The following is a 20,769-nucleotide window of genomic DNA, read 5'->3' as shown; positions in this document are numbered from 1 at the left end:
TTAGTAACATTGAAGCCAGCAAAATGTTATAATTACAAAAAGGTAAACACTTCAAGGTGACAGTAGGGATTACCTTCAGAATATTAATACCAACACATATAAGCACAATTAAAGTGGAATGAAGTTTAGAATGTAGGCTTTGAAATGAATAAAGATTTATCATTTTCAGAGTTGTACACTATAAGCGTATCAAGCAATAGAAACTTATGAGACTTCACAATGCCTTACATCAAAGGCTAAACATAGTATTCTTTGACTAAAGAAATAATTTTTCTATAACCTCCATAAATCTTTAAATTTTATAATTATTAATATTCCTGAACAGAATCAACAGTTTCTGACCTAAATCCTCCACGAGAGGAGTACAATCAATAGCGGCATAAATTAGCTTAAAATATCTCCCAAAAGCAAAATATATATGTTTTTAAATATAAATATTAATAAGTATAAAAATCATTATAGAATCATTTTTTAAAAATAGGAAATAAGTTAAAAAGGTCAACAGCGGTTATCAATGTTGTTCTTTCTAATTTTCTATATTTTCCCAAATTTCTATCATTAGCATTTATTGTTTTGAATCAGAGTTTTCAATCCAAATCTTTGTTGCATTAAATACACAGACTAATAAGCCAACTTTAATACATTTGTAAATACAGGAAATGATATGAAATGTTAAGGACATTGTCAGGAAATCTAATTGTCAGTTTGTCCTAAAGCTTGAAAACAGGCTTAAGAATAATGAAAATTTCAGAACGAAAAGAAAAAGGATATGACAATGAGGAAACAAAAGTTCACAAGACCTGTTTTGTTTTTATGTCTCCCATGAGTAGGAATCATATTTCAGCTGGGAAAGGTAAATTAATCATGACTAAAAGAACTGAAACTAAGGACAGATGAAAAGACAAAAAGGGAATATCTAAATGTTTGACCCAGGTTCAATTCCCAGACCATGCATTACCACCCACTCCATCCCCCCAAAAAAGGAAGATTGCAAAAACTACAGAACTATGGTTCTATAATTTATTCCTGAAAAAAGCATCAAGTATACAGTAAATACTCGATATATATGTTGCTCCTTTTCTTCTTTTTCTTTCCTCTTATTTTGTGCCTTTTTTCTCTTTCTTTTCTTTTTTTGAATTCCATGACTCTCCTTAAGACAAACAGTTTAGGAAAACTAGGATTGAAATGACAATTGAAATTGTTTAAAAATTATTATTTAAACTTGAAGTTATGTAAAAAAAATTTGTGCTACAATGCACAGTAGATTGCTTTCCCAATCAATCAGAACTTCCATGTATTTCATCATATTGTAAGGGGATAGAGGGGAGGTGCAAGAGGGAAAGCATAAGAGAAAGAAAGGCCTAGATCCAAACACTAATCATTAATTTGTCCTCACTCTCTCTAAATCTCAATTTCATTATCTATAACTGGTAATAACAACAGAAGCCACTTCATAGAATAGTTGAGATGATTATATGAGAAAATGTATATATAACACACGTATCTGGTATTTAATGTGAACTCTCAATGCTTGTTAGCTATCCAGATTTTTAACTAAAAAAACTAAAATAAATTGATATATATCATATGCTCCATATACATGTGAATTCAGTGCAGACTGAAGGAAGGGTAAGGGAAAGACAAGTATGCTTTTCTTAAGGAAACTGAAAAGATGAGAAAAGGGGCCTAAAAAAGGGCAGACAGAGCAATATATGCAGAAACTGAGGCAAGTTGAACTTATAACAACATTCACTTGAAATGATAAATCAAAGCACAGGGAATCAATAAACAGAAAGATACCAGGCTTAAAGGACAAATGTAAGACGGAAAATAGAGAAAAATCCCAAATATATGCAAATTATTTTTCATATTTATTTTCCTTTGTCTTTAATTTAATTACAGCAGTTATTTTTACATTCCAGGTTTTAATTAAACTGAAAAAAAAAAAAAAAGAAGGCTCCATGGAGTTAATGCTATGTAGTTCTAACATTTGGCAGAAAATGGTTTCTTGGTTCTTAACATTGCTATGTTATATGAAAAGATGATTTTACTGATTCGGGTAAATGTCTCTGCCAAAATGTTGTTTATGCTTTAAGCAAAAGAGCAACTAGAAGGTAGAAAACACTGCAGAACTGTATTCCCAAGAGAGATTATGGAGTTTTCTTCGCTAGAAACCCATGTTTCCACATCATGTTATGTATACATGAAGATGCATTCAGGTACCACTCTTGCATCACCCACCTTTCTGCAGACATAACCCTGGCAATGCTCCTTTGTCTTTCTGAAGCTTGCCCCTCAGGAAACCCTATCCCAGGGCAAAGTCTAAAATGCTTTCTGTGGTTCTAGACCTAGAGAACTCTGTACAATAGTAACTCCCGACAAATTAGAAAAGTCATAAAAAAAAATAATCCTCAGATGATAAGTTTATCATCGTAGTGATTTGAATGAGCTCTTGATTTAGACTGTCTGGGTTCAAATATGATTCTGTCCATGAGAAAGATACTTATCTTTATGTGTCTCAGTTGCCTTAATCAAAATAAGAGTCCCTGCTTCATAGGGTTATAATGAGGAAGGACTAAATGAGACAGTACTTATAGAGTGCTTAACATATTATCTGGCACAAAGTAAGTACTCATTAAAAGTTAGCTATTATATTTTAAAAACATATGTTATTCTAAATAATAGTATATTTTTAATTAATAAGATTATCTATATAACTCTTAAGGAATAAGATAAAATAAGAAAATACATACTGTAAAACAAACTGTCCTTAGTTATCTCAGGGATATAACCATGGAAACTGCAACCTTAAAGTTGTCCCAAAGGATGGCTACTTCTGTTTTATAAAGAACAGACCATTTTCCCAAGTGGTAAGTAGAACATTGCTGGGACAAGCAATGGCCTAGCATGCAGGATTCAACATCACTATTCATTGGCTGCAGGCCCTGGGACCACTCTGACCACTTTTGTAGTCTCTATGCCTTGGCTAGTTTGCAAAACAGATGAATGATTCCACCTCTGAACTATTTATTACACATCTTCATAGATTAATAATTCCTCTAACTGGGAGACAGTCAGTAGGACCAGCACAAGTTAATAATTTGATATTGAGAATAAAAACATTTAATAATTACTTCTAACAAATACCACACTATTAACATATAACTATATTGTTTATTATGATAGCATAAGATATCATATGCACACACACCCTCCTCTACAGATTAAGTATAGTTCTAAAGAAAAAATAAGCAGAATCTAATTAGAGATGAATTCATATTCCAAACATACTAGGGAATGAATGAAGGAAACTTTTTATATTGTACTTAATCAATTCCGAATAAAGATTTTCTGAAGTCTGTGTGACTACTCTGCCTTTATGATGAATGAGCAGCAGAGGCAGGCACCACTACTGAAGTTGCTGTAGGCTCTATATTAGTCCAGGTCTTGGCAGGAAGCAGAAGGCACACTCAAATGGGGCAAAATGAGAGTTTCATAAGAGACTATTTACAAAAGCATGGGCAGGAGAAACAGCAGGGACAGAGCTGCACCCAAAACTAGCAATAGCCAGGGGGCTACTGAGGAGGTAGGGAAAGAACGTTTACCAGGACCTGGGGAGGGTAGCCACAGGAGAAGGCTGCCTAGCAATAGTGGTGGCCTTTGGCAGAGGCATGAAACCTAAGTGCAAGGATATGATAGGGAGGGAGCCAGGATGAATTAATATGGAATCGCAACTTCACTCTCCTGCTTTCTCTGATCTCCTGGATGTGTCTCCTACTGGTTGAACCCAAAAGAAAATCAGAGGGCAGGGAGTCACTGATGCGGTCCACACAAGCCAACTTCCAGAGGCACAGAACAGGGTGCTTTGAGAAGGGCAGAGTGGACCCACCATTTCAGTGGAGATCCTGTAGCTAAAGGCAGAAGCATCTTGGCCAAAGCTGGAAATTCAACCTTCAGTGCTGAGTCCCTGCTACTATGAGTTCTACCTCTGGCTTCTGAATCTTTCAGTTTGGTGAGAAAACTCTAACCCTGGTGTCAGTCAAGGGCTCTGACTGAGTATCAACTGCACAATCATTTTTTTCTGCCTGGGCTTAGGCAGGAGAATCTTCCCCCCACCTCCCCCAATATATAAAATACAATCTATTACATTTAGGTCATCCATGAGTCTCAATACCATGTAGCATGTTAAAAAAATTTCATAATGATACTAAATGATATCCATATTGTGATAAAATATTTAGAGTAGAGGCAGCTTTCTAAACACAGGTGTTAAAAATGAGGACAATATACTTCCTCCTAGGATTTCTGTGAAGATTAAATGAGATAATGGACATATAAGTGCTTGAAAAAGCAGTGAAGCAGTATCCTGGTTGCTGCTATTAAAATATATTCTAGACACAGGAAGGTATTGGATAGCAAGCTGATCAGTGAAAATTGGTAGGCTCTGCTGTCATGACTCTAAACCAGTGAGAGAAGGAAAATCTTTTTTGAATGAAATGATATTACAAAATTTATCTTTTGCCATTCAATTCACTATCAGTATTTGCATTGTTTAGCTGGACAGAAAAATACAACTGAAGGAGAAATATGAACATAACACATTCTGTACTTCTTTTATTCTATATAACATTCCCACGAAGCTGCAGATCCCACAAATGATTCCTGGGCAAATCCTACATGTACTGGCAGGCAAAAAGTCACTAAGGGTCCTACTGCCATCCTTGCATTACTTTTTCAGGTTTTGCTTAGGAATGACGGGATCAGAGACTGTTGGAATTGGAGGGAGCAGTGAGTGCACGGAGAGTAGAACCCAAGTAGTATTTATCTTTGTACCTTGTCCCTCTTCCTTTCTTCCCTGTCTTATCCCAGCAACTAGTACAGGATCTGATATAATATGATACATTTCATGCTTTGGATGAGAGAACTATGAACACATACAGTAATGTGGTAATATATTAATAACAATAGTTTTTAGCTATCAATAATAAATTAATATTTACTGAGATTATGTACCACTTACTGTTCTAAATGCCTTTCTTATATTAACTTATCTAGTCCTCACATCAACACTTTGATAAAGGTGCTATTATTATCCCTGATAATAGCTGATGAGGAAACTGGGGCACAGAGAGTTTAAATAAGACACCTACAGCTACTAAATTGTGAAGAAAAGATGTGCATGCCCATTTCAGAGCCTAAGCCTGAACCCAAGCACTTATTACAATACCGTACTGTCATACTATATTGGTCTTCATTTTACTAAGAAAACTCCAAGTCAGAAAAATATGAAATAGATTCACATCTTACTTGGAGCTTAGGTTCTAAATTTAGAAGGTTAGGTAAAAATTCCTATCAATGAATAAAGACAAGTGGGGAATTCTAAACTATCCCCACTTTCTGTAGTATTTACTCTACTTTGTTTTCACATTAAACCTCTACACCTACACAGTCCAATATTGTAGTTTCTAGTCACATGTGGTTATTTAAATTAATTAAAATGAAAGAAGGTTAAAAATTCACTTCCTTATTTTTACTCATCATATTTCAAGTGCTCAGAAGATACATGTGGCTAGTGGCACCCACATCAGATAGCACGAAATAGAACACTTGCATCACCACAGAAAGTTCTACTGGGCAGCACTGCTCTACACTCTATTCATATTAATAGACGTGTTTGTTATGAGGATTAATCAAGATTTTGGCTTCCTTCACACGTGGGGATTTGGTAAATGCACAGAACTTCACTACCTTCTTTTTTTTTATTAATTAAAAAAAATTAACAACATTAGAAATCAATCCATTCTACATATGCAATCAGTAATTCTTAATATCATCACATAGGTGTATGGTCATCATTTCTCAGTACATATGCATCGATTTAGAGAAAGAAATAGCACGACAACAGAAAAAGAAATAAAGTGATAACACAGAGAAAACACAAATAAAAATAAAAAGTACAAAAATATATAAGAGAAAGAAAAAAAAAAAAAAAAAAAAAAAAACTATAGATCAGATGCAGCTTCATTCAGCATTCCAACATAATTACATTACAATTAGGCAGTATTGTGCTGACCATTTTTTTTTAGACATCATACCATTCTACATATGCAATCAGTAATTCTTAACATCATCACATAGATGCATGATCATCGTTTCTTAGTACATTTGCATCGGTTTAGAAGAACTAGCAGTATAACAGAAAAAAATATATGTTAATATAGAGAAAAAAATAAAAGTAATAATAAGAACAAAACAAACAAAACAAAACAAAACAAGAACCTATAGCTCGGATGCAGCTTCGTTCAGTATTTTAACATGATTACTTTACAATTAGGTATTATTGTGCTGTCCATTTTTGAGTTTTTGTATCTAGTCCTATTGCACAGTCTGTATTCCATCAGCTCCAATTACCCATTATCTTACCCTGTTTCTAACTCCTGCTGAACTCTGTTACCAATGACATATTCCAAGTTTATTCTCGAGTGTCGATTCACATCATTGGGACCATACAGTATTTGTCTTTTAGTTTTTGGCTAGACTCACTCAGCATAATGTTCTCTAGGTCCATCCATGTTATTACATGCTTCATAAGTTTATCCTGCTTAAAGCTGCATAATATTCCATCGTATGTATATACCACAGTTTGTTTAGCCACTCGTCTGTTGATGGACATTTTGGCTGTTTCCATCTCTTTGCAATTGTAAATAACGCTGCTATAAACATTGGTGTGCAAATGTCTGTTTGAGTTTTTGCCTTAATTCCTTTGAGTAGATTCCCAGCAATGGTATTGCTGGGTCGTATGGCAATTCTATATTCAGCTTTTTGAGGAACCGCCAAACTGCTTTCCACAGTGGTTGCACCATTTGACATTCCCACCAACAGTGGATAAGTGTGCCTCTTTCACCGCATCCTCTCCAGCACTTGCCTTTTCTGTTTTGTTGATAATGGCCATTCTGGTGGGTGTGAGATGATATCTCATTGTGGTTTTGATTTGCATTTCTCTAATGGCCAGGGACATTGAGCATCTCTTCATGTGTCTTTTGGCCATTTGTATTTCCTCCTCTGAGAGGTGTCTATTCAAGTCTTTTTCCCATTTTGTAATTGGGTTGGCTATCTTTTTGTTGTTGAGTTGAACAATCTCATTATAAATTCTGGATACTAGACCTTTATCTGATATGTCGTTTCCAAATATTGATTCCCATTGTGAGGCTGTCTTTCTACTTTCTTGATGAAGTTCTTTGATGCACAAAAGTGTTTAATTTTGAGGAGTTCCCATTTATTTATTTCCTTCTTCAGTGCTCTTGCTTTAGGTGTAAGGTCCATAAAACCGCCTCCAATTGTAAGATTCATAAGATATCTCCCTACATTTTCCTCTAACTGTTCTATGGTCTTAGACCTAATGTTTAGATCTTTGATCCATTTTGAGTTAACTTTTATGTAGGGTGTGAGATATGGGTCTTCTTTCATTCTTTTGCATATGGATATCCAGTTCTCTAGGCACCATTTATTGAAGAGACTGTTCTGTCCCAGGTGAGTTGGCTTGACTGCCTTATCAAAGATCAAATGTCCATAGATGAGAGGGTCTATATCTGAGCACTCTATTCGATTCCATTGGTCGATATATCTATCTTTATGCCAATACCATGCTGTTTTGACCACTGTGGCTTCATAATATGCCTTAAAGTCAGGCAGTGCAAGACCTCCAGCTTCGTTTTTTTTCCTCAAGATGTTTTTAGCAATTCGGGGCACGCTGCCCTTCCAGATAAATTTGCTTATTGGTTTTTCTATTTCTGAAAAATAAGTTGTTGGGATTTTGATTGGTATTGCATTGAATCTGTAAATCAATTTAGGTAGGATTGACATCTTAACTATATTTAGTCTTCCAATCCATGAACACGGTATGCCCTTCCATCTGTTTAGGTCTTCTGTGATTTCTTTTAGCAGTTTTTTGTAGTTTTCTTTATATAGGTTTTTTGTCTCTTTAGTTAAATTTATTCCTAGGTATTTTATTCTTTTAGTTGCAATTATAAATGGGATTCGTTTCTTGATTTCCCCCTCCGCTTGTTCATTGCTAGTGTATAGAAATGCTACAGATTTTTGAATGTTGATCTTGTAACCTGCTACTTTGCTGTACTCATTTATTAGCTCTAGTAGTTTTGTTGTGGATTTTTCCGGGTTTTCGATGTATATTATCATATCGTCTGCAAACAGTGATAGTTTTACTTCTTCCTTTCCAATTTTGATGCCTTGTATTTCTTTTTCTTGTCTAATTGCTCTGGCTAGAACCTCCAACCCAATGTTGAATAATAGTGGTGATAGTGGACATCCTTGTCTTGTTCCTGATCTTAGGGGGAACGTTTTCAATTTTTCCCCATTAAGGATGATATTAGCTGTGGGTTTTTCATATATTCCCTCTATCATTTTAAGGAAGTTCCCTTGTATTCCTATACTTTGAAGTGTTTTCAACAGGAAAGGATGTTGAATCTTGTCAAATGCCTTCTCTGCATCAATTGAGATGATCATGTGATTTTTCTGCTTTGATTTGTTGATATGGTGTATTACATTAATTGATTTTCTTATGTTGAACCATCCTTGCATACCTGGGATGAATCCTACTTGGTCATGATGAATAATTCTTTTAATGTGTTGTTGGATACGATTTGCTAGAATTTTATTGAGGATTTTTGCATCTATATTCATTAGAGAGATCGGCCTGTAGTTTTCTTTTCTTCTAATATCTTTGCCTGGTTTTGGTATGAGGGTAATGTTGGCGTCATAGAATGAATTAGGTAGTTTTCCCTCCACTTCGATTTTTTTGAAGAGTTTGAGGAGAGTTGGTACTAATTCTTTCTGGAATGTTTGATAGAATTCACATGTGAAGCCGTCTGGTCCTGGACTTTTCTTTTTAGGAAGCTTTTGAATGACTGCTTCAATTTCTTTACTTGTGATTGGTTTGTTGAGGTCATCTATCTCTTCTTGAGTCAAAGTTGGTTGTTCATGTCTTTCCAGGAACCCGTCCATTTCATCTAAATTGTTGTATTTATTAGCGTAAAGTTGTTCATAGTATCCTGTTATTACCTCCTTTATTTCTGTCAGGTCAGTAGTTATGTCTCCTCTTCCATTTCTGATCTTATTTATTTGCATCCTCTCTCTTCTTCTTTTTGTCAATCTTGCTAAGGGCCCATCAATCTTATTGATGTTCTCATAGAACCAACTTCTGGCCTTATTGATTTTCTCTATTGTTTTCATGTTTTCAATTTCATTTATTTCTGCTCTAATCTTTGTTATTTCTTTCCTTTTGCTTGCTTTGGGGTTAGCTTGCTGTTCTTTCTCCAGTTCTTCCAAATGGATAGTTAATTCCTGGATTTTTGCCTTTTCTTCTTTTCTGATATAGGCATTTAGAGCAATAAATTTCCCTCTTAGCACTGCCTTTGCTGCGTCCCATAAGTTTTGATATGTTGTGTTTTCATTTTCATTCACCTCGAGGTATTTGCTAATTTCTCTAGCAATTTCTTCTTTGACCCACTCGTTGTTTAGGAGTGTGTTGTTGAGCCTCCACGTATTTGTGAATTTTCTGGCACTCTGCCTATTATTGATTTCCAACATCATTCCTTTATGGTCCGAGAAAGTGTTGTGTAAGATTTCAATCTTTTTAAATTTGTTAAGACTTGCTTTGTGACCCAGCATATGGTCTATCTTTGAGAATGATCCATGAGCACTTGAGAAAAAGGTGTATCCTGCTGTTGTGGGATGTAATGTCCTATAAATGTTTTTTAAGTCTAGTTCATTTATAGTAATATTCAGATTCTCTATTTCTTTGTTGATCCTCTGTCTAGATGCTCTGTCCATTGATGAGAGTGGTGAGTTGAAGTCTCCAACTATTATGGTATATGAGTCTATTTCCCTTTTCAGTGTTTGCAGTGTATTCCTCACATATTTTGGGGCATTCTGGTTTGGTGCGTAAATATTTATGATTGTTATGTCTTCTTGTTTAATTGTTCCTTTTATTAGTATATAGTGTCCTTCTTTGTCTCTTTTAACTGTTTTTTTGAAGTCTAATTTGTTGGATATTAGTATAGCCACTCCTGCTCTTTTCTGGTTGTTATTTGCATGAAATATCTTTTCCCAACCTTTCACTTTCAACCTATGTTTATCTTTGGGTCTAAGATGTGTTTCCTGTAGACAGCATATCGAAGGATCCTGTTTTTTAATCCATTCTGCCAATCTATGTGTTTTGATTGGGGAATTCAGTCCATTGACATTTAGTGTTATTACTGTTTGGATAATATTTTCCTCTAACATTTTGCCTTTTGTATTATATATATCATATCTGATTTTCCTTCTTTCTACACTCTTTTCCATATCTCTCTCTTCTGTCTTTTTGTATCTGACTCTAGTGCTCCCTTTAGTATTTCTTGCAGAGCTGGTCTCTTGGTCACAAATTCTTTCAGTGACTTTTTGTCTGAGAATGTTTTAATTTCTCCCTCATTTTTGAAGGATAATTTTGCTGGGTATAGGAGTCTTGGTTGGCAGTTTTTCTCTTTTAGTATTTTAAATATATCATCCCACTGTCTTCTAGCTTCCATGGTTTCTGCTGAGAAATCTACACATAGTCTTATTGGGTTTCCCTTGTATGTAATGGATTGTTTTTCTCTTGCTGCTTTCAAGATCCCTCTTTCTCTTTGACCTCTGACATTCTAACTAGTAAGTGTCTTGGAGAACGCCTATTTGGGTCTAATCTCTTTGGGGTGCGCTGCACTTCTTGGATCTGTAATTTTAGGTCTTTCATAAGAGTTGGGAAATTTTCAGTGATAATTTCTTCCATTAGTTTTTCTCCTCCTTTTCCCTTCTCTTCTTCTGGGACACCCACAACACGTATATTTGTGCGGTTCATATGTCCTTGAGTTCCCTGATACCCTGTTCAAATTTTTCCATTCTTTTCCCTATAGTTTCTGTTTCTTTTTGGAATTCAGATGTTCCATCCTCCAAATCACTAATTCTATCTTCTGTCTCTTTAAATCTATCATTGTAGCTATCCATTATTTTTTCTATGTTTGCTACTTTATCCTTCACTTCCATAAGTTCTGCGATTTGTTTTTTCAGTTTTTCTATTTCTTCTTTATGTTCAGCCCATGTCCTCTTCATGTCCTCCCTCAATTTATCGATTTCATTTTTGAAGAGGTTTTCCATTTCTGTTCGTATATTCAGCATTAGTTGTCTCAGCTCTTGTGTCTCATTTGAGCTATTGGTTTGTTCCTTTGACTGAGCCATATTCTCAATCTTTTGAGCGTGGACAGTTATCTTCTGCTGCTGACGTCTGGGCATTTATTCAGATTTCTCTGGGTGTTGGACCCAGCAAGGTTGTAAGATTTTTCTGTGAAATCTCTGGGATCTGTTTTTCTTATCTTGCCCAGTACGTGGCGCATGTGGCACACGTTTGTCTCAAGTGTTTGGAATGGGTCTCCCCCAGTCACCGATCTCCGTGGCCTGGGGATTTCGGATCCAATTCTCTCCGTTGGTTCAGGGGCCGCGCGTGGTGGGGGCGTCAGCTGCCGCGGCTTGAGGGGACCCTGTGGCTGGTTGCGGGCCGCAGCGGGCCTGGGGGATTCCCCACCGGACCAGGGAGCCTCCCGTTGGGGGGGCTACCGCGGCTTGGATAGCCCTCCTATCCGAGACTCGTATCCGCGGACTCGAAGCAGAGACTCGAAGACGCCCGCAAAAGAGGGGTGCCGCCTGCCTCGGCTTGGGAAACTTGCTTCTCCAATACTCTCAGCCGGCCCGGAAAGGAGGGAGGGAGTAGCTCGGACCACCGCAGCTGCTGCTGATCGGAAAATCGCGCGCCGCTTGGGGGTCTCACCGCAGCCGAGTCTCGCAGTCAGTCTAGCCAGCCCAGACTTTGGATAGCCCTCTGATCTGAGATTCGTAGCCGCGGACTCAAAGCCGAGACTCGAAGCTGCCCGCAAAAGAAGGGCGCCGCCTGCCTCGGCTTGGGAAACTTGCTTCTCCGATACTCTCAGCCGGCCCAGGAAGGAGGGAGGGATTAGCTCGGACCGCCGCAGCTGCGGCTGCTCGGCTTATCGCGCGCTGCTCGGGGGTCTCGCCGCAGCCAAGAGTCGCAGCCAGACTTGCCAGCCCAGACTTTGGATAGCCCTCTGATCTGAGACTCGTAGCTGCGGACTCGAAGCCGAGACTCGAAGCCGCCTGCAAAAGTGTGGCGCCGGCCGCCTTGGCTGGGAAGCTTGTCTCTCCGAGTCTCTCAGCCAGCCCGGGAAGGAGGGAGGGATTAGCTCGGACCGCCGCAGCTGCGGCCGCTCGGGGGTCTCGCTGCAGCCAAGTCTCGCAGTCAGACTTGCCAGCCCAGACTTTGGATAGCCCTCTAATCCGAGACTCGTAGTCACGGACTCGAAGCCGAGACTCGAAGCTGCCCGCAAAAGTGTGGCGCCGGCCGCCTTGGCTGGGAAGCTTGTCTCTCCGTGTCTCTCAGCCAGCCCGGGAAGGAGGGAGGGATTAGCTCGGACCGCCGCAGCTGCGGCTGCTCGGGAAATCGCCCGCCGCTCAGGGATCTCACTCACCGCAGCCGAGTTTCGCAGTCAGACTAACCAGCCCAGACTGGGTTACGCTGTGTGTCCATTCCCTGCTGTAGCCCCGGGAGCTGTTCTGTACTGTTTCTGTTCACCTATTAGTTGATTTGGAGTCGGAGGAACTAAGACGCATGTACCTTACTAAGACGCCATCTTGGATCTCCTTCACTACCTTCTTTAAAACAACATATTTTCAATCAAATTTTAGTAATACCTGTAACTGAAATGATTTACATATAACTTGTTCTAATTATGGTTCATTAGGATCAAATTAAAGCAGAGATGTTTTATAAGATTTTCCAAAGGCCCAAAGCCAGATGTTTAAAATAACTAGGGGAGCCAAAGGGATAATTTTCTAATACCTAAGTAGAATGAACAGTCACTAGTGGAGAAACTTTAAATGGACATTGGATTATTGCTATTCTCATAACTGTCATTCCTTAAAGTTCCTAATCATAGTCTTGGTGAAAGAGGAAAGGCAGAAAACTAGGGGAAGACTAATGAAGGGAAGGGAGAAAGGACCATTTCAGAAGTTTTTACCATATCACCAACAGCTCCTGACACTTCTCAGAGAAAGCTACATTACAGGTAACCAGGATAGAACCTTACTTTTTTTTTTGCTTGGGCAGGCACCAGGAGTCAAACTTGTGTCTCTGTAGCATGGCAGGTGAGAACTCTGCCTACTGAGCCACCATTGCCCACCCTAGGTAACCAGGATAAAAACTCCAGGAAAAGGGAAGAACTCAAGACTCTGGGATCCAAATCCAAATTTTAATAGAGAAATAATTAAAACCATATCAGTGAAAGAGCCTATTGCTTTAGATTTACACATTCTCCTTAATTAACATGGTTTTTGCTCACAGAAGCAGTCCTGAGTTTTAATTTGTAAAGATAATGCTTCAGTCAAGATGATACCCTATAAAATGTACAATAGGACATACTGAGTTTTACCAGGAATAAAAATTTGAAATTGGCAAAAACAATCATTTTTCATCTGTCTCATGTCACAGTTTTGGAATGTGAATTTGACTTTGTTGTAGAGAGTAATCCATACCCATTATTCAATTATTCATTAGAATAATTTCCATTTCCATTCCTAATACATAGCTGAAATTTGCAGATTGCTAAAGTATCCTTGATAAGTCCTATTTGTCCAAGATAAGGATAATAAGAAAACACATAAATAAATATTAAATATTTATTCTACATGCTAAAAAATAATAACATATTTATATATACACACATACACACAAGATAACAGTCCTAATGGAAAAAAATACAGAATAATGAAATATTTGTGACAGAAAACAGTCAGCATATAGTCCCTCAATACAAACATTAATATTATATTTACAAGATGAAATTTAAAGACCTATTTTGCTGCCCCCCTTCAGATACCATCTGAACTCACTACAAGTGTATATGTTTTCAACACACATTGTTATGTATTGAACCATGTTCCCCACCAAAGACATGTTCAAGTCTTGTGGTTATGAACCCTTTGTAAATAGGATCTCTGAAGATGCTATTAGATAAGGCGAGGCCAAACTGAATCAAGGTGAGCCGTAAACCAATATGACTGAAGTCGTTATAAGCAGAGAAAATTTGGACATAGTAGGAAAAGACAGATAGGGAGAGAAAAGGTCATGTGACAGAGGCAGAGACTGAATTATAGACTGCTGGCAAGGTTCCACTGGAAAGAAAGCTACAGACTTCAGTGAAAGTATGGTTCTATTAATATTTTGATTTTGGACTCTTAGCCTCTAAAACTGTGAGACAGTAAATTCTTGTTGTTTAAGCCAACTAGTCTATAGTACTTTGTTATGGCAGCCCAGACAAACCAAGACATATATGTTCCTAAAAAATTGTACGTAAAACATGTTTTTAGAAATGTTAATACTTTAAATTACCAACAGAATTTATTATTTGAAGTAGTATTGGTTAACCTCTTTACAAGTGGAGACTCCTTTTGAAGTGCTAATGATTGCTTCACTATTGTTCCTATTTGGTTAATTGGAATTTGCTTCTGTCTAAACATCTGGTATCAACCCAATGGCTAACCCATTAGCCTTCACCTCTCACAGCTCTTGATAAATCTTCCTGAGTGGTTATATATCCTTTATAATTTGTCATGGGCTTGAGAAGCAGATAACCAAGATTATTAGAATTGGGTACAAATAATAGTCACTAGTGGAGTTTTTGTACATGGACTATGTAATGTCTATTCTGGCTCTGTGAGAACATTCCCCACCCCACCCCACTCTCATTTTCTGGTTTTAGCTGTGTTTTAAATAACCGGTTGGACATTCATGTAAATGTATGTTTAGCCATTCTCAAAACATAGCATGTTTATTTGGTACAAAATTTATATTTTGACTAGTGCAGTTCCTAATATAACTTATGTGGACAGCTTAATTGAACACCATAAGTACATGGAACCTTGAGTAGGGCATAAGATGTTATAGATTTGTTCAGAGTGATGCCCCAATAAATCCCAGAGTGATTTGAACAGTGAGTAAAAAAAGTATTTGCAAAGTCCCCTTGGCGGAATGGTGAGAAAGGGGGAAAATTCAACTTCCCCAAGTAGAGAATTCGTGATATTCTCACAAGCAGTGGGTATAACCAAAGCATAGGCTGAGTCCCCAATCTTGGGGTTTGTTCATATGAAACTTAACCCCACAAAGGATAGGTCAAGCCTACTTAAAATTAGGCCTAAGAGTCACCCCCAAAGAACCTCTTTTGTTGCTCAGATGTGGCCTCTCTCTCCAGCCAACACAACAAGCAAACTCACTGCCCTCCCCCTGGCTAGGTGGGACATGACTCCGAGGCAGGGGTGTGGATCTTCCTGGCAATGTGGAACACAAATCCTAGAATGAGCTGGGACTCGGCATCAAGGGATTGAGAAAACCTTGTCGACCAAAAAGGGGAAGAGTGAAATGAGACAAAGTGTCAATGGCTGAGAGATTCCAAACAGAGTCAAGAGGTTATCGTGGAGGTTATTCTTACACACCAAATAGATATCACCTTGTTAGTCAAGATGTAATGGAGAGGCTGGAAGGAACTGCCTGAAAATGTAGAGCTGTGCTCCAGTAGCCATGTTTCTTGAAGATGATTGTATAATGATATAGCTTTCACAATGTGACTGTGTGATTTGAAAACCTTGTGTCTGATGCTCCTTTTATCTACCTTATCAACAGACAAGTAAAACATATGGAGTAAAAATAAATAATAGGGGGAACAAATGTTAAAATAAATTTAGTAGATTGAAATGCTAGTGATCAATGAAAGGGAGGGGTAAGGGGTATGGGATGCATGAATTTTTTTCTGTTGTCTTTTTATTTCTTTTTGTGAATTGATGCAAACGTTCTAAGAAATGATCATGATGATGAATAATACAACCATGTGATGATATTGTGAATTACTGATTATATATGTAGAACAGAATGATCATATGTTAAGAATATTTGTTTGTTATATATATTTTAATTTAAAAATTAATTTAAAAAATTAATTAATTAAAAAAAACATAGCATGATCTACAGTAAGAGTACCTGATAAAGTAAGGACAAGAGAAGCCAACTCTACCTGAATATCCTAAGCAATGCCCTTTTACCTAATACTATGCTTCTGACAATGTCTTTGAAGGGGGTGAGGTTGGTTTTTTAAGACTTCAACTTCTAAAAGAAATAGATACAATATAAACAACACTTGTTTTCTGTAATAACCATTAAAAAAACAACAAAAATAACCATTAAGGAATCTTATTCGTGTGTTGAACTTATTTTTACATTAAATCTCAGTGCTGTCATTCTAGCACTAAACGTAGTATTATAAGGGATCGCTTCACGTATTTCTCTCACTAGAAGAGAAGACTTCTTAAGGGTAGGGACTACCTTATTAGTGTTTTCCCAAAATCTAACATGGAAAACCAACCAGGCATTAAAAAAATCACTATGAACTAACAAATCAAGGTAAAAATGCCTCCTTAAAATTTAAAAGTAACACATTGTAAAGCTTGTTCCAAAACTCTTACAAGTTTCAGTGGCTTTTTCTGAAGTCTAGCTTTCTGGAATTTGAGCACAACATGATTTTATACATATTAACCTTTGTTCTTCAACTCTGCTGGATCTTGAATGCTTCAGCAGCAACCTTAAGCAGAACACACACTTCTTGAATCATTTCATTTGCCTTGTCTGATCCATCTCTAACTCTATTCCTTCTTTCCTTAAGATTGCTACCCAGAATTATGTTCCAGGTGCCACTGCCCCTTGGTTATGGATGAAGAGGAAGATGCTATTTTCTATTTCATGACTAAGTCCCTTCCCCTTTCTTATGTTGCCCCACATGTTACCGAATTGGTCATCAACACCACACTAAGCAAATTTCATCAGTGAATAACCTACCATTACTGCAAGGTTCCTCCCAGGACTGTAATGAACTAGACCATAATGAAGTCCAGGATATTATAAACAGTCGCTTCCTCCATGCTCATTACATTATGTTTATGATGTGCTGTAATAGGAAAGAAGGGGGGTTTTCAAGTCAGAAAGATTTTATATTTGAATCCTAGCTCTGCCACTTACTAGATGTGAAATCTTCAACACATTTATATATAAATATTCAGAACATTAGCTGCCTCTTCTGTACACTAGGGATAATAAACCTCCCTTTTTGGGTTGTTGTAGATGCAAATCAAACTAACAGGCATTTCACTAAGTGCCTATTATAAACAAGACCCTGAAATCTTCAAATGGTTTCTCTCTGTTGTTTTGGCATTTTACACCCAGATAAATTTATTTTCAACTGCAAAACAGAAGAATTTATTCTATACTCCCACTTTCTTATTTTTTTCTAACACTGCTAGAAGAGATTTCTCATTAAATGTGGCAGATTGAACATAAACATTTATCTCTAACCTTCCCTCAAACCCCACTAAGATGATATTAAAGTGACAAAAAGATACAACATGCAGCTACATGGAAGAATCTCAAAAGCACAATGCTAAAAGAAAGAAGCCAAACACCAAAGGTTATATATACTATGATTCAATTTATATGGCAGTCTAGCAAAGACAAAACTACAGGACAGAAAACAGAACAGTGATTGCCAGGGGCAAGATGAGGGGTAGAAGGGAACTGACTTGTGCCTTCCTTCTCCCTAATTCCAGTGCTGAGATCAACAAAAGGCATTCTGAAGGCAAAGTTTCCAAGCCGTGAGCAATGGCAAAATTACTAGACTACATTAATAGGCTTCTAAGTACACCGACACTTTTCCTGGTGCTTTTACTGGAATGCCTTTGGCAAATACAAAGTTCATTTAGTTGTCTAGGTTGTAGTAAGATGTTAAAATGCAACTGCATTGCATTACAGTCATAAGTTTCTATTTGTGTGCACATTAAACTTAATTTTTATTTAGACTTCTTTAACACCCTTTGAGATGAAAGAGTACCTCTGGGTGTTTCTAAATGAAATTTAATGATCATGAGTCAAAAGAATAAAACCAAAAAAGAATTACAAGGTTACATGTCCTTTGAAAACTGAAAGCCAGTTAAAGGCTTAAAGGAAAAGATTCCCTAGACTTTCCCACCCACAAATCAGGACTGGGTCAAAGATAGAGGTAAAGATCTAGGGTCCTTCATATGAACAACTGAAACACAGGAAGCCCAGAATAAGAAAGAGGTCCTTTAATCCTGTATAGAGATTATTGTAATGCCTGGAAACATCTTAGAGTATATTAAGCAGATAATCAAAAAGTATTGGCAAAGTTCCCCGAGGGAGGGGAGAAAGAATACAGAACTATTAAAACTTACCATCAGGGAATTTCTTGATACTGTGTCAAACTTCAGGGACACCCAAATCAATAGGCCATGCCCGTGATCAGGAGGCTTACTCTTGTGAAGCTTATGTAGGTAGCTGAGAAGCCTAGACTACCTAAATGCATGCCTAACAGTTACTTCTGGAGGACCTCTGTTGTTGCTCAGAAGTGGCCTCAGTCTCTCTAGCCCAACTCTGCAAGTGAAATCTTTGCCCTCCCTCTCTACATGGGACATGACATCTAGGGGTGAAAGTCTCCCTGGCGATGTGGGAGATGACTCCCAGGGATGAATCCTGACCTGGCACCATGAGATCAACAATTACATCCTGACCAAAAGGGGAAAAAGAAGTGCAATTAATAAAGTACCAGTGGCAGAGAGAGTTCAAATAGAGTCGAAAGGGTACTCTGGAAGTGGCTCTTACTCAAGCTTTAGGTAGACCTTACTACCTATCATAACCTGCCAACCTCCAACCAATACCATTCCAGCCAATCCTAAAGAACACCTAGGGCAATATATAAGATTCCACAAGGGTTCCAGGCTCTAGAGTAGCTTTCCAGAAACCTACAACCTCCAGATGGGTCCCTGGTCCAGATAAATCCTGAAACCTAGCCCAGTTTCTCCAGAACATCAGATAGTTCTATCTCCCTACCTCATGTTAGTGACAGACCCTCCCAATATCAAAAATTTAGAATTGCCATAGCCCAAACACCCCTAAAGAGAGGTATGGAAAGATCAGAGGTAATGGTGGAGTTATACATAGAAGATAGGACTTAACAAATGAATATGAATGCTGAATCATTAAATTGATATTTCTTTTAGTCTCCAGTATTTTAGAACAGCTAGAAGTAAAAACCTAAAACTGTGAAATTGTAACCCACGTGAAAGTCTGAAATAAGTTCTACAACTAATTGTGGTGCTGTGCCTTGAAATTTATAGCTTTTTTTATATATGTTTTTTTTTTTCACAAAAAGAGAAGGAAAAAAATTGATTATGATGATTTAAAAAAGTATTTAAGCCCTCTAGCCTCCTATATTCTGGAGCACTAGAAGGAAAAATATGAGAGGATCTTATGGTAGGCCATGACAAACTCTGGGATCTGTCCTGTAACCACCTGTTGAAGAATGCTTTGAAAACTATTGCTTTTTTATTTCCTTGCTTTGCATATATGTTATACTATACAATTAAAAAAAAAGTTAAAAAAAAAAAAGAGATCTAGGGTCTGGTGGTAAGAAACGATTAAGGAGGAGACCATTACTTATATCCTGAGGGTTCACAAACAAAACCCTTAATCATTTTTTCCCTTACTTTTATCAACACAAATCAGAGTGTCTTTCCCTACTTCCTTTTAAGGAACTTTTGAGTGTCATGTGTCTACTACACACAATCTTTTATGATTTTCTTTCCTTTCCAAGAATGCTTTTAATACTAATTTTTTAAGCTTATTTTACACCCCACATCTCTTTCCACCCTAAGATTTTCAACTTTCATGTGAAAGATCTTTCCCACGGAGTCCCAGCATAAAAACATGCAGATTAATTTGTGAGAATGGATATTACAATGAGGTCGCCATTCAACCTCACTGAATGAAAATAAATTGAATACCAACTTTAAAATACAAAAATAAATTATTATTTCATACTAATGGAAAAAAATACTAAGGGAGAATCATGAAGTGAGGTCTTCTCATAGCCACGGAAATCACAATAGGGCTATGATGGTGCACCTGCTGTACCAGAAGCCTAGAAATGGACTCCATTCACAACGCTGAGCCCTTAAGGACAATCAAGGCTTTGGGATTAGCAGCTTTGCGTTTACTTTACACATGTCTAATCCCATGGGACAAAATTAAAAGTCAAGATTGGCTATGGTAACACAGAAGTTCAAGAAAGAGCAATTATTTTTTAACCTCAATAGATTCAGATTCTGATTCATTTTCTCTCCTTACTAACTAGGCAGAATCAAGATAAAAGGCTCAAATTTCAAAATTGATAGGATTTAGTTTGGGATTTAAAGTGGTAAAATAAAAACAGTTTTAGCATATTCCTAAATATGTTTGCCATTTTAGTGAAGTTACTTCAAATTTTTCCTTGGCATGACAATATAATTTAATTAAGGAAGGTGCTACAAAAAGAAAACTTGAGAAGAAAATTACTGGTTTAGGAATGACTAAATTGAGAGGGAAATAGTAACTCTGGGCTTCCTGTTGTTCAAACTTCAAACTGCTTTAGGTGATATTCTCTGACTACTCTGAGGTCTCCAATTTTTTAAAATTATTCTGCTCTTGGGCTTTCACTACATTATAAAATTTACAGGTTTTATTTCCATAAATAGCCCTGCTCTTATTATTCGCAGAAATAACTCTTAAAGTCAAAA

At 37.3% G+C, this 20,769-nt stretch overlaps 1 protein-coding gene across 9 annotated transcripts in view; it reads right to left on the bottom strand.

Moving 5' to 3' along the window:
- Positions 1–20,769, bottom strand: part of MAP3K13 (mitogen-activated protein kinase kinase kinase 13) — a 210,433-nt gene that overhangs the window by 59,349 nt on the left and 130,315 nt on the right. For 6 of the 9 annotated variants that reach the window (XM_077117780.1, XM_077117787.1, XM_077117781.1 and 3 more), the window contains one exon: positions 16,985–17,093. The exons of the other annotated variants lie outside the window; for them this stretch is intronic. The gene's annotated coding sequence lies outside the window, so the exon portion shown is untranslated. The remainder of the gene's footprint in view (positions 1–16,984; positions 17,094–20,769) is intronic. 9 annotated transcript variants of the gene reach the window in all.

This window comes from Tamandua tetradactyla, chromosome 10 (genome assembly GCF_023851605.1).
Source record: "Tamandua tetradactyla isolate mTamTet1 chromosome 10, mTamTet1.pri, whole genome shotgun sequence".
Classification (NCBI taxonomy): Eukaryota; Metazoa; Chordata; class Mammalia; order Pilosa; family Myrmecophagidae; genus Tamandua; species Tamandua tetradactyla.
Note: the sequence above shows the minus strand (reverse complement) of the source record. Positions and strands in the feature narration are given on the sequence as shown.